The following is a 14,216-nucleotide window of genomic DNA, read 5'->3' as shown; positions in this document are numbered from 1 at the left end:
CCGGCCCCGCCGCCCCGACGGCTCCGCACCGCGGCTGTGGCGGGACGGGGCGAGGCCGCGCGGCCCCGCCGAGAGCCGGGACGGGGCGGGCCGCCGCGAGCCCCCCCCGAGCCCCTGCCACGGCCGAGGCGCCCCGGCCCCGAGCCCGCCGCCCCGAGGCACCGACGGCTGCCGGGGCCCCGCCGCCCGCCGGGCCGCCGAGCGAGGCCGTTCCGCGGCCGTTCCGCGGTGCCCCGGACCCGGCGCGGCGGAGCGAGGAGCCGCTTTCGGAGGCTCGCCCGCACCGGAGCCGAGCCCGGCGGCCGCGCTCCGCGCCCCTCCGGCGGTCTGCGCGTCCCGCCCGCCCCGCCCCGCCCCGCCCCGTCCCGTCCCGTCCCGTCCCGTCCCGTCCCGTCCCGTCCCTCCGCGGAGAGCTCCGGCACGAGCGCTTTTCCCCACCTCGACTCTGGAATAAAGGCTTTATTTTTCAACCCGAAGGGGACGTGTCTTTTCTGGCTCCCTCTCTTGTCCCGAGCTGGGCAGACGGCGCCGGGAGGACCGAAGGAAACGTGTGCGAGTGCAAGAACAACGAAAAGCCGTCGGCGGTGCGGTTCCCCCGGGAAGCGGGACGAGGCTTCGCCCCGCCGGGCGCCCGTTGTGCCATGGGCGCCGCCACCCCGGGCGCGGGCGAGCCGCCCCGGCCCTGTGCCCTGTGCCCGGTGCCGGGTGCCCGGTGCCCGCCGCGGCTACGCGCGGGGCCGCGGCCCCTCCGCCGGGGTAAGAACAAAAACTCACCCGAAGAGCACCTACCGCGGGTTCATTTCTGATGCTGTTTAAGAGGGGAAAAGGCTTTTATTTATGATTCCCAGAAGCACCTTAACGATTAAAAATTAATGGTGGAAGCGCTCTTCTGAATATTTCACTTCGGCATTTCACCGAGTGACAAACATCGAGCCGCGGAGCCGGGCCTCACCCTCCTCCCCCATTAGGCAGGGCCCTGACAAACTCAGCCTTTTAATTGCGGGGCGCGGGAAGCCGGAACGCTCCCTCGCTCCGGGTACTTCCAATCGGCCCCAATGATTTTCCCCCAACCAAACGTCCTTTAATAATAAATGCCCTTATGCCATTACATTATATTGTGGGTTCGTGAAAATTTAAAATAAGGGTGATGCAATATTAATTGCCTGCCGGAGTATAAAAAGGGCAGAAGGCGATTCAGACGGCATCTTTTCCCCGCCGTCCACTAGGACTTCAGCAGATCCTCTCCGAGGCAGGGCTGGCGGCGCTGCCGGGGCTCCGAGCGGGCGTTTCGCTATAGAAAGGCCAGGTAAGAGCCGTTTCGATCTCGCCCCAGCTCCCGCGCACGGCTGCGGACGCCTCCCGCCGCCCTCCCCGTCGGGGCGCGGGGCCTCTCCCGCGGGGTCGCGGCTCCCCGGCCCCGACGCCCCCCGGGGTGGCGGCGCCTCCCGCCCGGCCCAGCGGCCGCCGCGGCTGCGGGGCTCCGGGTGGGGGCCGGGGCCGCCCGCCGGGCCGGGCCGGGCCGGGCCGGGCCATGCGAGCCGCCGGGGCCCCGCCGGGAGCAGCGTGCGGGGCGCTGCCGGGGGCTGCGGGGCTGAGCTCGCCGCCCCGCCTCGGCCCGCAGCCCCCGCTCGGTGCCGGCAGCTTTCCGGACAGAAGGTGCCCGGGTGCCGGAGAGGAATACCCACAGCGAAACCCGGTCGGCGCTGCTGCAGGCGGCTCGTCGCAGCCTCACGCCGTTTGCCTTCCAGCAAGGCACAGGAATAACTTTAAGCCTCCTAGCGCTGCCCTCAGATGGGTGTACGATTCTCTCCAGTTTGTGTCAAACCCAGCTCAGCCAGGTTTAGCTCATGTAGCCTGTGTTTCCGCTCACTGGTATTTATTAAGCCTACGTTGCAGCTGTGGTGCCCGTTACCTTCTCACCTGTTCACTTCTGGAAGGGAAATAGGATCGTGCTTTTTCTTATGATGGCAAAGGTGTCCATGAGGTTTTTTTTTTTGTGACTGTTCCTATTTTGCCCACGTTTGTGTGACAATTTTGCATTTGTCCTTTTTGGCCAGGTCCCGAAAATGGCTTAAAGATGTAAAACAACTCCTAAATGAACTTTAGACCTCAAAATCTACAATTACTGTCCCTGAAACAAGAGCTCCTGTGTGCTCCTTCTCTCCTTCACATATGCTGACCAGTGAGGTCTGAGGCACCTGATCCTTCTTGCTTGTCCTCCTCTAGTCCCAGTTCCTCTCCGCACGGAGACAGAGCTGCACCAAGAGGAGCTCCTCCTGGCTCAGGCTGAGATGATTCTCCTTGCCCAGATTTCACTCTTTGTGAATTCCAGGTTTCTTTCTACTCTCCACGTGCTGTTCTGTGCCTTGCTCTGCCCAGATGTGACACACAGGACCTGAGTGCTTCATTTGGGATTTTTCCTTGGAGCTCAGGTACATATTGTTTTAACCACTGTTGATGGCTAAGTCTTTCACTGGGTTTGGCTGTCAAAGCTCTGGCTCCAGGTGCGTACACTGTGAATACGAAACTCACCTGATCTTCCTGGAGCTGAGGAATAAGCTCTTTTGACTTCAGCAGGAATAGTTTGGAACTGGTATTTCTTGCTGAGGAGGCACAAAGAAACAGCACGTTTTTTCTTCCTGGTGTAAGGGGCAGTGCCCTGAAGCTGGGAAACAATGCCAAGGGGTGATCAGGGAAGGGAGAAAGGGAATCAGTGCTCAGAGGGAACACTGGTGACAGCAGAGTCAGGCCCCTGTGTGCAGCACACCCCTCCAGTCCCACCTTCCTCACTACTGTGACAAATGCGATAGCTGCTGCTTCACAGCAGGGGCAGGGTTTGGGCTTTGGAGCCGGGACATGGCTGTGCCTGGCTCCATCCTTCCCCTGGGGAGCCTCCAGGCACTGACTCCACCCCGGCTCTTTTGGCCCAGCTCCCCCTGGGGCGGGCAGGCGGGGGGCACCTCACCCTGTGCGGGTGCCAGTTCGGGAGGAGCTGCTGCCAAAATGCAGCCCCTCGTACCCCTGTTCACCTCCAGCTGTGTGAGGATGCAGGATTGCCGCTTCCACAGAGGGCTTGGGCTCTTGCTGCTGCTGAGTGGGTCTGTGGCAACCACCCTGTGAGAGTTAATTCCTTAACACCCCCCAACCACACACGCAAAAGCTCCCCCCAGCCCTGTTAAAACAAAACCATCCAGGCCAATCGGCTGTCCTGGTGAGCAGGGGAGCTGCCTTCAAACGGCAGCCTTGGTGGAAAGCAGAAAGTGAAACCTGACCTGAACTGGAAGATGAGCAGCGGAGAAAAATGCTCAGTAAGGCACATGTGCATGAGACAAAGATCCAGCAGGCAAATCCCTTTATATGGTTTCTCAACCACTAACAATTGATTTATTATTTTTTTTCCCCATTCCGTGCTTGTTCCTTAATATCCTGCTTTCTGTCTCCCGGGGACTGCACACGAGAGATGAAAGCAAAGAAAACCAAACAAGCCATTGGCGGTGCTCACTCAATTGATTTTTACACAAAATTTGCCTTCATGCACGAAGGATGGAAAAATGATCCCATTAATAATGAATAACAAAAACAAATGCAGGGAGGAAATCAATAGAAGCACATCTGATATCACAGGGAGATGTGGGAGGGGTCCCCAGATGCACAAAGGCAGGGGCAGGAGGAGCAGGGGGCAATGGGACGGGGTGTGCGGGGACCCCCAGCCCCTGCCCTGTGCCGCTTGGGGGGGTGGCCCAGGCCTCGGCCCCTGCTCTGGTGAGTTTGTTTTGCCATCCACAACGGTTAAGGTGAGGAGCAGCACCTGCACCTGGCAGGTGAGGGACCTGAGGGTTACGCAGGCATCACGGAGCTGTTCGGTGACAGCTGGGGTTGGAGAAACCTCAGCCTTAGCACAACCCGCTTAGCCTTGAACTTGTCCTAACATTGCCCATCCCACCCCCGTCCCCATCCCCGTCCCCATCCCCGTCCCCATACCCGTCCCCATCTCCATCCCCATCCCCGTACCCATCCCTGTCCCATCCCCGTCCCCATCCCATCCCATCCCATCCCATCCCCATCCCCATCCCCATCCCCATCCCCATCCCATCCCATCCCATCCCATCCCCATCCCATCCCATCCCATCCCCATCCCATCCCATCCCGTCCCCGTCCCCATCCCATCCCATCCCATCCCCCATCCCCATCCCCATCCCATCCCATCCCCGTCCCCATCCCATCCCATCCCCATCCCATCCCATCCCCGTTCCCCATCCCCATCCCCATCCCATCCCATCCCATCCCATCCCCATCCCCATCCCCATCCCATCCCCATCCCCATCCCCATCCCCATCCCATCCCATCCCATCCCATCCCCATCCCCATCCCCATCCCATCCCCATCCCCATCCCCATCCCCATCCCATCCCATCCCATCCCATCCCATCCCATCCCATCCCCATCCCCATCCCCATCCCCATCCCATCCCATCCCATCCCCATCCCATCCCATCCCATCCCATCCCATCCCCATCCCCATCCCCATCCCCATCCCATCCCATCCCGTCCCCGTCCCCATCCCATCCCATCCCATCCCCATCCCCATCCCCATCCCATCCCATCCCATCCCATCCCATCCCATCCCCGTCCCCATCCCATCCCATCCCATCCCCATCCCATCCCATCCCATCCCATCCCCGTCCCCATCCCCATCCCCATCCCATCCCATCCCATCCCATCCCCATCCCCATCCCCATCCCATCCCATCCCATCCCCATCCCATCCCATCCCCATCCCCATCCCATCCCGTCCCCGTCCCCGTCCCATCCCATCCCATCCCATCCCATCCCCATCCCCATCCCCATCCCCATCCCCATCCCCATCCCCATCCCCATCCCCATCCCATCCCATCCCATCCCCATCCCCATCCCCATCCCATCCCATCCCATCCCATCCCCATCCCATCCCATCCCCGTCCCCATCCCATCCCGTCCCCGTCCCATCCCATCCCATCCCCATCCCCATCCCCATCCCATCCCATCCCATCCCCATCCCCATCCCCATCCCCATCCCATCCCATCCCCGTCCCCATCCCATCCCGTCCCCGTCCCCGTCCCATCCCATCCCATCCCCATCCCCATCCCATCCCATCCCATCCCCATCCCCATCCCCATCCCCATCCCCATCCCCATCCCATTCCCATCCCCATCCCCATCCCCCATCCCCATCCCCATCCCATCCCATCCTCATCCCCATCCCAATCCCAGCCCAGCCGCCCCAACCCCCCCGAGCAAGGAGGTTTCAGAGCCGCACCAGGGCCATCTCTTCCCTGCAGATGACCTCAGACGCAGGGGTTTTGCTGGAGAGCCCGGTGGGCCCTCAGCAGCACAAGCTGCTGTTGGCCCATCCCTGCCTGAACAAACCCCGTGCTCAGCTCAGCAGGAGAAATGGGACTTCCCTCTCCTTCCTCCCCTTCTTTCAACTCAAATCAGTCTGGGGACACCAAATACTCCTTGCCACAGGCTGCATGTGGGCATTCAGAGCAAACATAGAGCTCTGTGGAAATGCACTGACTCAAACCAAAATGCTGCTTTACACCGATATAGAGCAGAAGGAATTTGTTGCAGTCATGCAGGTTTTCCAGTTATTTTCAGAACAGAGTGTTTTAAAGCAATTAAGCGAATTTGTCTTTAATGACAGTAGTTGTGCTCTGCATTTTGCCTGGAAATGTTAATTACAGATTTATTCCACCATCAAGACTTTGTTTCTTAAAGTAAATTTAGAACTATAGACGGAGATTCATGTCACAACATTTTCAGTAGAATTTTATGTGGAGGAATGAAACAATATGCAGATGAAAATGAAATGCTTTGTTTTAAAATCCAAAGAGAATTAAAAATGTACAATAACGCTATATAAATCTAGATCAACTGTTGTAAAATAGTACTGGCACCAGCTAAACGCCTTCAACCTGCCTGGTGAAAATTAAGCCCTGAATGCAGCATGTAAAGAACTCCCGCACCCTCCCCTCAGGCAGCAGAGGCTGCGGGTGCTCGGAGCCAGCCAGGTGCCAGGCATTTATTTCTGGTGTGCGTGGACGAGGGGAGCCAGTGGCAGGGATCAGACCGGAGAGCGCTGGCGTTGGCATGAGATCAGAATGGAACAGGCTACGTGGAAAAGGGCTTCTCATCTGCACATCTGCTGCCCTTTCTGCCGGGGGCTTGTTGCAGACTAATTAAATGGTTCTGGGACGTAGTGGTAATGGTAACACATTCAGGAATGTTTAACAGTTCAGTGCCCTGCTGCTTCATCCCCAGATTAGCAAGGGGTTCCACAACCTGTATGTGCTGAAGGAGAACAGCAGGTGGCTGGACGCAGAGCTTGTAGGGTCTGGACTGGCGTTGCAGAGCGTAGGCTTACGGGGGGGACGCCCGACTGCCCCAGCTGGGTTACCTCCCCCGCACCTTCGGTCCCTGCCACGGGAGCGCCCAGCGCTGTCCCTGTCCCCAGGCACAGGGATCGGGGAGCAGCTCGCTGCCCCCCGGCACCGCCCGGCCCCGGCAGCCCCCACAGCGCCCCGCGGCACCGCCCTGCGGGTGGGTGGCTGTGGGTGCTCGACGCGCGCCGTATCCCTCCATTTACTCACTTTCCTAACAGAAAAGCTGGGACAGAAACCAAGCCATCACCCACCAAAAGAGCAAAGCATTCGGATAGTGCAAAGGCACTAAATAATTCAGCACCTATTTAAAAGCACAGTGTTTTGTAATTTCAGTGGAACCACCCCGGTTTGACTCCCCACATCTTCGGCGTGGAAGGAGATGCTCCCAGCAGGCAGGTGAGCTCCTCTGTTCAGGAGAGAAAGAGGCAGGGAGCAGGTGGGGAGGTTAATCACACTGTCAGCATTTACTTGCTTTTTAAACTTGCATGAGTTTGGAGATCAAAATGGAGAAGAGATGTAGGGCAGATGGATTCGCAGGGAAACCTTTCGTTTTTCTCCTCCTGAGGCTGGTGTGTCTAATGCATGCGTTTTGTGAGTTTACCAGGTCCTTGTTTACACGGCACAAGCCCTGCCTCCAGGACCTGGAAGCACCAGGAAGGCACCCAGGGAGGACTGGGGTGCAGGGGACACATCTGCACCCATGGGTGGCTGGGGAGAGGCACCACCAAGGACACCATGCTGGGGACATCGCCCCGGGATGAAGTTGTCCACTGGGGACTGCGCTGCCAGGCCGCTTCTGAGCAACAGAAGGTCTCTGCAGAAACAGGTTCTGGGTTACCCTGACAGAGCTGCCTGTGCCTTTGCAAATGAGAATGAATGTGATTTAATGGATTTCTGCTTAATTGTGTGCACAGAAAACACATCTCTACCCGGGAGGACAGGAACCGTGTGCTGCCAATACGCCTGGGCTCCAGCTCCTCTGATCCCGTGCAGGGGCCGCTGTGCCTGCGGGACCGCGGGTGGCTGCGGGCAGAAGGTGCCGGTGGTGCAGCTGGAGGCTCACTCCACTGTCTTCCCCTGCAGAGACCGCCCTGCCTCGCCGCAGGCCGTCCCAGCGCCTTGTGGCTGCATCCTGAAGTTGTTCCCAAGCAGCAGCCAGAGCCACTCGTGCTGCTGAGGACAGATGGGAGTAAGCTGGCACCGGAGCCCGGGGCCAAGGTCAACGCTCTCCGCCAGACGCCGGCTGCCCAGAGCTCACCTGCCGCACACGCTGCAAGAGGCGACGCACAGTGCTGGGACACCAGCGCGCTTGGGCTTGCCTGAGCTACTTGTTCTAAAAAGAGAAGACAAATGGATTGTAGCTGTTTGTGCTTTCAGACGCCCAGCAAGCAGAGCCACACGCAGAAGCTGAAGTATTTATGGCACACAAAGAACATCCCTTTCATCTTCAGTGTTTGAAATCTTCCTTCAGAGCTACCTGTGGGACAGTGCTGCACACAGCTTGCCCAAATACACTGTATAATTCACACAACAAAAAACACATAAAAGAACGTTAGGCCTGGAGGACAAACCCCCTGAAAAATCAGGAATGCTTTGGGCAGAAGGACTGAATTTTCAGGGCCTGCATGGGATGCACAAGGATGCTTCAGCTGGGTGTCACAACTCACGGCTATTTGCCAGAGCCCATGGCCCTCCTGCAGGCCCCCGGCAGCGCTCTCTGCCCTGTGCAGTGGACCCAGAGCAGCCCCGACCCCGCCTGGGTGCCAGTGGGGCTGCGTGCCCGGCACCTGGGGCTGGCCATCAGCCGGGGACTGAGCAACCTGCACTGCGCTCCCCTGGCGCAGCCCCACCGTGAGCAGTCCTTGCTCAGGGAACAGGAACAAGATGTGGCTAGGATCTGAGTCAGAGACAATATTTAAAGTTTGATATCTTAGTTGATTCTGAATACGTTTGTTTTTCCCCAAATGCCAAAACAGATAAGTCTACAAACATTACCACATCATGGCCTGAGTGCAGCTTTCTGCCTCTAAAAAAAAAAAAAAAAAAAAAAAGAAAAAAGGAAGACAAAACTCAACAGTCCTTCTTTAGGTAATGCAGTGAGAACTTATAAAAGCATCTGAGAAAGCATCCAAACTCCTGCTTGTTTCCTGGTTGGTTTTTATGCTCTGCAGTTCCCCCGCCAGCTGATGGCCCTGGCCTCAGGGACCGGCGATGGCACGGGGCAGCTGACAGCTGAGCACTCCCGTCAGCACCCAGCCTGCTCCGGCCACGCTCCCGGCTGCTCCCAGCACCTGCCAGTGGTCTCGCTGCGCCCTGCCTGTCCCGCCCCGGCTGCGGGGGTGTTCCCGCAAAGGGAGGGAGAAAAATCAGGGAGCAGCCGAAAGGGCACATCGGTCTTTTTAGTAGGAAAGGGATGCGGGGTGTAGGGGGGTGACTTGGGGCAGGCAGAAGGGATGTGCTGCCTCCCCTCAGCCGCGTGCTGGATGAGGAACGGGACGGGCGGCTGCAGACGGATCAAGAGAGGCGAGGGGGAGCTGGGACCAGCTCCTGGGGGTCAGCCCCAGTGCCAGGGCTGCCAACAGCATGGAAGTGCCTCACAGCTCAGAATGCAGTGAGCAACCTCAGTGTAAAGAGGGAAGGAAATACTTAGAAATACTGCTGGGCATTTACAAGGGAGAGAAAGGTGATTTTTTTTCCCAGTAGCTTTCTAAAAGGAAGGGGGCAGTGGAAGCACCTGAAGTATTTTGGACAGAGCGAAGCATTCTCTGTGTCAGAGATGCTAGGGAAGGAGGAGCTGCTCGCTTCCCGTGCAATGAAGCATCCTGCAGCACTGCCCACCCCGGGCAGCTCTGGCTGGAGGTGGCAACGTGGTGCTGTGCCCCAGACCAGGCTGTGTGGCTACTTCCAGCTGCAGCACAGTCCTGGGGGGCCGCGGAGGGGGGTCCCTTCCAGCCCCACACCGCCAAGGCCTGGTCAACCAGAGGGTGTAGGAAAGCTGCCCGGGGTCCCCTGCAAACAGGGCACGTGAGTTAGTCAAATCATATCAGTAGCTCCACATTGAGACGGGCTGGGTGCCACGTGCACGCACATTAACATGGAAAACACATTAGTCCCCGCCGCTGAAACACGAGGAAATTGGCCATGAGACTTGATGTCCTGGGATTTAACACTGATGCCATTCCCCAGGACTCCACGGCAGACCTGAAGCAGAGCCAGAAATGCAGGCTTGCTCCAATTTACCGCACTCCCCGGCAGCCAAATGAACAAAAGGCCAGGAGGGCTCGCCTTGGCATGCCCAGTTCAATATCAGCCCCCCAGACAGCATTCATGGTGCCTCTGGGAGAAGCACATCTCAGTGCCCCGTGCAAGGCCTGCTTTTGGGGTGCCCTGCCGCACGGTCTGGCACTACAGCGGCGGGCAGCCCTCCAGCCCGGGCTGGGGACACTGCCTGCAGCGGGCTCTGCCCCACTGTGTCCCAGACGTGTTCCCTGCACTGCTGGGGCTGCACACGGGCACTTCTGGGGCTCCTGTCAGTGTCGCCAGGCCCTGCCTGCTCCTTGGTGTGCCCCGTGCTTTGTTCCACATCCCGCATGCCCCACGCTCTGCTCCAAGGCCCACGCACCCTGCGGCCAGCCCCGAGCGCTGTGTGCTCTGAGCGGGGCCACGACAGCGAGAATGTGAATCCCTGACAGTGCTTCAGGAGGAGCCTGGGCAGAAGCAGAGCTGTGGACAGGAGCTGGCAGGAGGGCGAGGAGCACCCCGCGGCCCTGCCACCCCACCGGGGCCAGGCAGGGGCCTGGTGCCACGGGCACCCCAGGAGGGCTGGTGTGCGGGGCCGTGTCACAGCACCCGGAGCAAGGCCTGAGGCCCCCCGCTGCCTCCGGGGAGCATCGTGCTCAGCCCTGCCCCTGGGAACCGACCCTGCCCGGGGCCTCCCGCCATGCTGCCGGGCACCTCTGGTGGGCAACTGGCTGCTGGTGGCCGGGCGGCTCCGCGGTGTCCGGCCCGGGCCAGTGGAGCGGCTGCGGGGAAGGAGCAGCAGAGGCACCGGGAGCTGTGGCGCAGGAACCGGGGGAGCAGAGCACCTAGGCGCATCAATAATTCATAAAATGCCAGCAGCAATGAAGGGAAAGAGGGACCAGAAGCAGGAGAACAGAATATCATAAAGCTTTTTAATGGTCTTTTTCCATTAGTGTCAGATATGTGGCTGTTTTTAAAGCAGGGGAAGTTCCCCTGGACTACCACAGACTTCGGTGTCCCTGTCACACCGTCCCTCCCAGCCAGGGCAGCAGGCCCCAGGCCCTGAGCGCGGCCGGCATGATGGGGCTGATGTTACTCAGGGCTGTCACACATTTTCAGGATTTACAGCATGGCATGGCACAGCCTGTGGATGGTACTCCTTGTGAAGGTGCAGCAAGAGCGTAATTGTGGTGTGAACACTCAGCAGAAAGGCTTGGCTCCAGCGTTGTTGGCGATGTTCACCCTATAACCTCCAAACAAGCCTGAGTTTGGGAAACCTGTTCTCGCTGCTTGTGGGCACACCCACTGACCTCCTCCATCTCTGCAGCTGCACCACAGCTGAGCTCCCCGGCTCACCTAAGATCTACAGACTCCCCAAGTACAGAAAAATCTGGATTTTTTTCATATAAATGTAGGGGAAGAATTAGGCCAGAGCCGGGAGCTCCGTACCCGGGAACTGCGTGCACTGCACCGTGTGGCAGCTGACCTGACGGGGAAGTGCCTCGTTAAAGTTTAACGGCGCCCAGGGCCATCTGCTCCCCACACGCCGCCCAAGCAGCACGGTGCTCGATGGCTGACGGAGGGGTGCGGCAAGCACACACCAGCGATGTCAGCCCCCGGGTTTCGGACCAAAATCCACCTCCTGAACCACGCCACAGGGTTGTTGAAGGGTTTAAACAACATTATCCACATGGAGGGCTGCAGGAGCAGAGGGACAGGTGCTGGGCACCGCGATGCAGTGCGGTGTGGTGCGGTGCAGGGCGGTGCTGTGCAGCGTGGCGTGGTGCTGTGCTGTGCTCTGCCCCTTGCTAGAGCCCCACCGGTACAACTGATGTTGGAGGTAAAGGCAGCATGTTGCTGCAGGTGGTCCAGCCAAGCGCCTGCAGATCCGTGACAGCCGCTGTTGCGGGGCTGCACATCGTTAGGGGACGCACAGCCCAGCCGCGCAGCGTTCCCGTTTGCCACGTCAGTCAGCAAGCGTGCGTTTGTCATGGGACCGCTGCAGCCGGGGGGCTGTGGCCAGGCTGGTCCAGGCAGGTCCCCGTGCAGACCCCAGGCACCGTGCAGCAGCGAGGGGCGAGGCAGGGCAGGGAGTGGGAATGCCGGGAGTGGGAATGCCGGGGGCGCCGCCTGCCCCCTCGCAGTGGGGACCCCCCCCGCGGCCACCCGGTGCCAGCTCGGGGCTGCCGCCCTCCGACACAGCATCCCCGGGTCTCCCCGGCAGATGCTGGCACCGCAGTAGCCTGCAGGCCCTGCAGACAGCCCAGGGCAAAAATTTTAATTCAGCATCAGACTTCAACCTGAAATCTGAAAAAATGGGAAAAGAATGACAGGATGTCAGCATCTCTGGGCCCGTGCGGCTGAGCTGCGGAGCACAGCTACGTGGCGCGGGTGGTGCTGGGGCGGGGGCCGGGCGGCGCGCCGTGGGGTGGCACCTGCCCGCGGGAGCCGTCACCATCGCGAGGGCTGTGACACTCCCTGGCACGGGAAACCCAAGGACTGGACTGGATATCAGCTCCTGTCACACAGCTGCAAAGAGGAAGACAAAGGCCACCTGATTTGACGTAAGGAACTTAGGAACTTGGGCAGATTTGAGAGGGACTACCCAAAACATAAAATTTCAAGCACCGTTCCTGCATGCTTGACAGTGAAGTTGGGCCACTTAAGAAATACTCCTTTAAAAATCACAACAACCTAAACATTTGAAAAGGTCGAAAGTTTAAAAATCTCCCTGGAAAATGCTCCCTCTCAAACAGCACCCACGGCAGCAGCCCCGTGCTGTGACACCCCAGAGCGGAGGCAACTGCTTTCGAGCTGCCCTGGAGCAAGGAGACCGTGGGTGCTGCCGTCAGAGAAGGGATTGAAACCAGGCTGCTGCTGGCTCCCTAGCTGTAGGCTTTTATAAAAACCTCTCTGGATAGATGCCCAGCCTGCCCAGAAGACATTACAGTCACACTGTCACATCATCCCTTACTGCCCTGCAGAGCCCCAGTCACCAAAGCTGGTCTGGTGTTGGCTTTGCCCCTGAAGGGGTCCATCCCCGAGACCAAGCACCGCCAAAGCCTTGCTCTCCCAAGGGGCAAACCCAACGGTGTGTTTCCAGCCCAGACAGCAGCTCTGAGGTTTTTCTGCCTGTGACGTGAGTGAGCAGCGTGAGCCAGGCTGGTGTCTGTGTCCCGTTGGTCCTCTTTCGTATCTGCATTCTTAGGGTCTTCTCTGCTGGTTGATTAGTGAGGATATCACTGTCAACAGCAACTTCTGCAATTAGAATCCAGATGTGGACTAAAATCTAGGTGAACTTTAAATGCAGGTATTTTAAATGCAATGAATTTCACAATTTCCAAAAGCCACGTCCTGCTGAATAGGGGACTGACACCTAATTCATCACAATGACTTGCATTGTGCACCTCAGAATTAATTGCTCTTGAAAGAGCTGTAGTCCAAGAATTACTGGCTGGTTTTTTGTTGTTGTTGTTTTGTTATGTTTCATTTTTTAGAAAATAAAACTGAGCAGTAAGGGAGGGGGCTGCAGTGCACTGGGGCTCTGCATGGAATGGGGCCAGCTCTCTGCTGAACATGGAGAAGGGCCCTGCAGATGCTCCTATCTGCCAGCCCGTAATTAATAAATTATTGAGACAATCCTGAAACAAGCAGATGAAAAAGGGGATGAAAGACACTAGTGGAAGACAGACAGCCCCACTGTTTGGGGAGGATCTAAGCTATCATGTCCAAAAATCGTTTTAATCTCCTGCTGTCAGAAGGCACTGATCACTTCTGATGGGGAACGCGGGGTGGGGACGCCTGGCGCACGGTTTCATCTCCTCTCCCCTCGCCGAGCGTCAGACAGACACTTTTCATCTCGCCGTTGGGGCAGAGCCAGCAGAGAGCATCTCCGGCTCCTTCCTGCGGCTCCTTGGAGGGGTGAAGGCGACGGGGGGCCCCGGGCCCGGGGCTGCTGCCACCCACAGCGCCGGCACGGACAGGGCCGGACGCGTCGGGACCGGGGGTGCCGGGGACGGCCGGGGCACGCAGGTGCCGGGGGGCCCCAGCCCCCACCAGCTGTCAGCTCTTCTCGTCGCCGCAGCGATTTTGAGCGAAACTCATGAATAAAGAAACTGAGCAGCAAAATCAAAGTATCGAAGAGTCTCTTTAGCACAGCAGTATCAAAAGGTCCCTTAGCGATTCTGATTATTTTCTTTATTTAAGAAAAAAAAAAGCTCTTTTTATTTTTTATTTTTGGCAGAAAGAGAGAGATGGGAAAGGCGGGACCCCGGAATCGAAGCGGGGAGGGCTGGAAGCCCTGCTGCCTTTGCAAGCTCCCGGACCCCGACGGCCGGCGGGGACGGCGGTGTCCCGCCGCGTGCCCGCACGGCCTCGCAGGGGAGGCGGGGGCCGCCTGCCCGTTGTCCCGAGCTTTTGTTATTTCGCTTTTGGAACGTGTCGCCGGCTGCGGGAGGCGCCTCAGCAGGGCTTTATAACGTGCTACGTCTCCGGCGTAACGCCGGTGTCTCCCGGCTCCTGCAGCGCCTTGGCACAGCCTTTACCTGCACGTTTATT

The sequence above is a fragment of the Cygnus olor genome, chromosome 14 (assembly GCF_009769625.2).
Source record: "Cygnus olor isolate bCygOlo1 chromosome 14, bCygOlo1.pri.v2, whole genome shotgun sequence".
NCBI lineage: Eukaryota > Metazoa > Chordata > Aves > Anseriformes > Anatidae > Cygnus > Cygnus olor.
Note: the sequence above shows the minus strand (reverse complement) of the source record.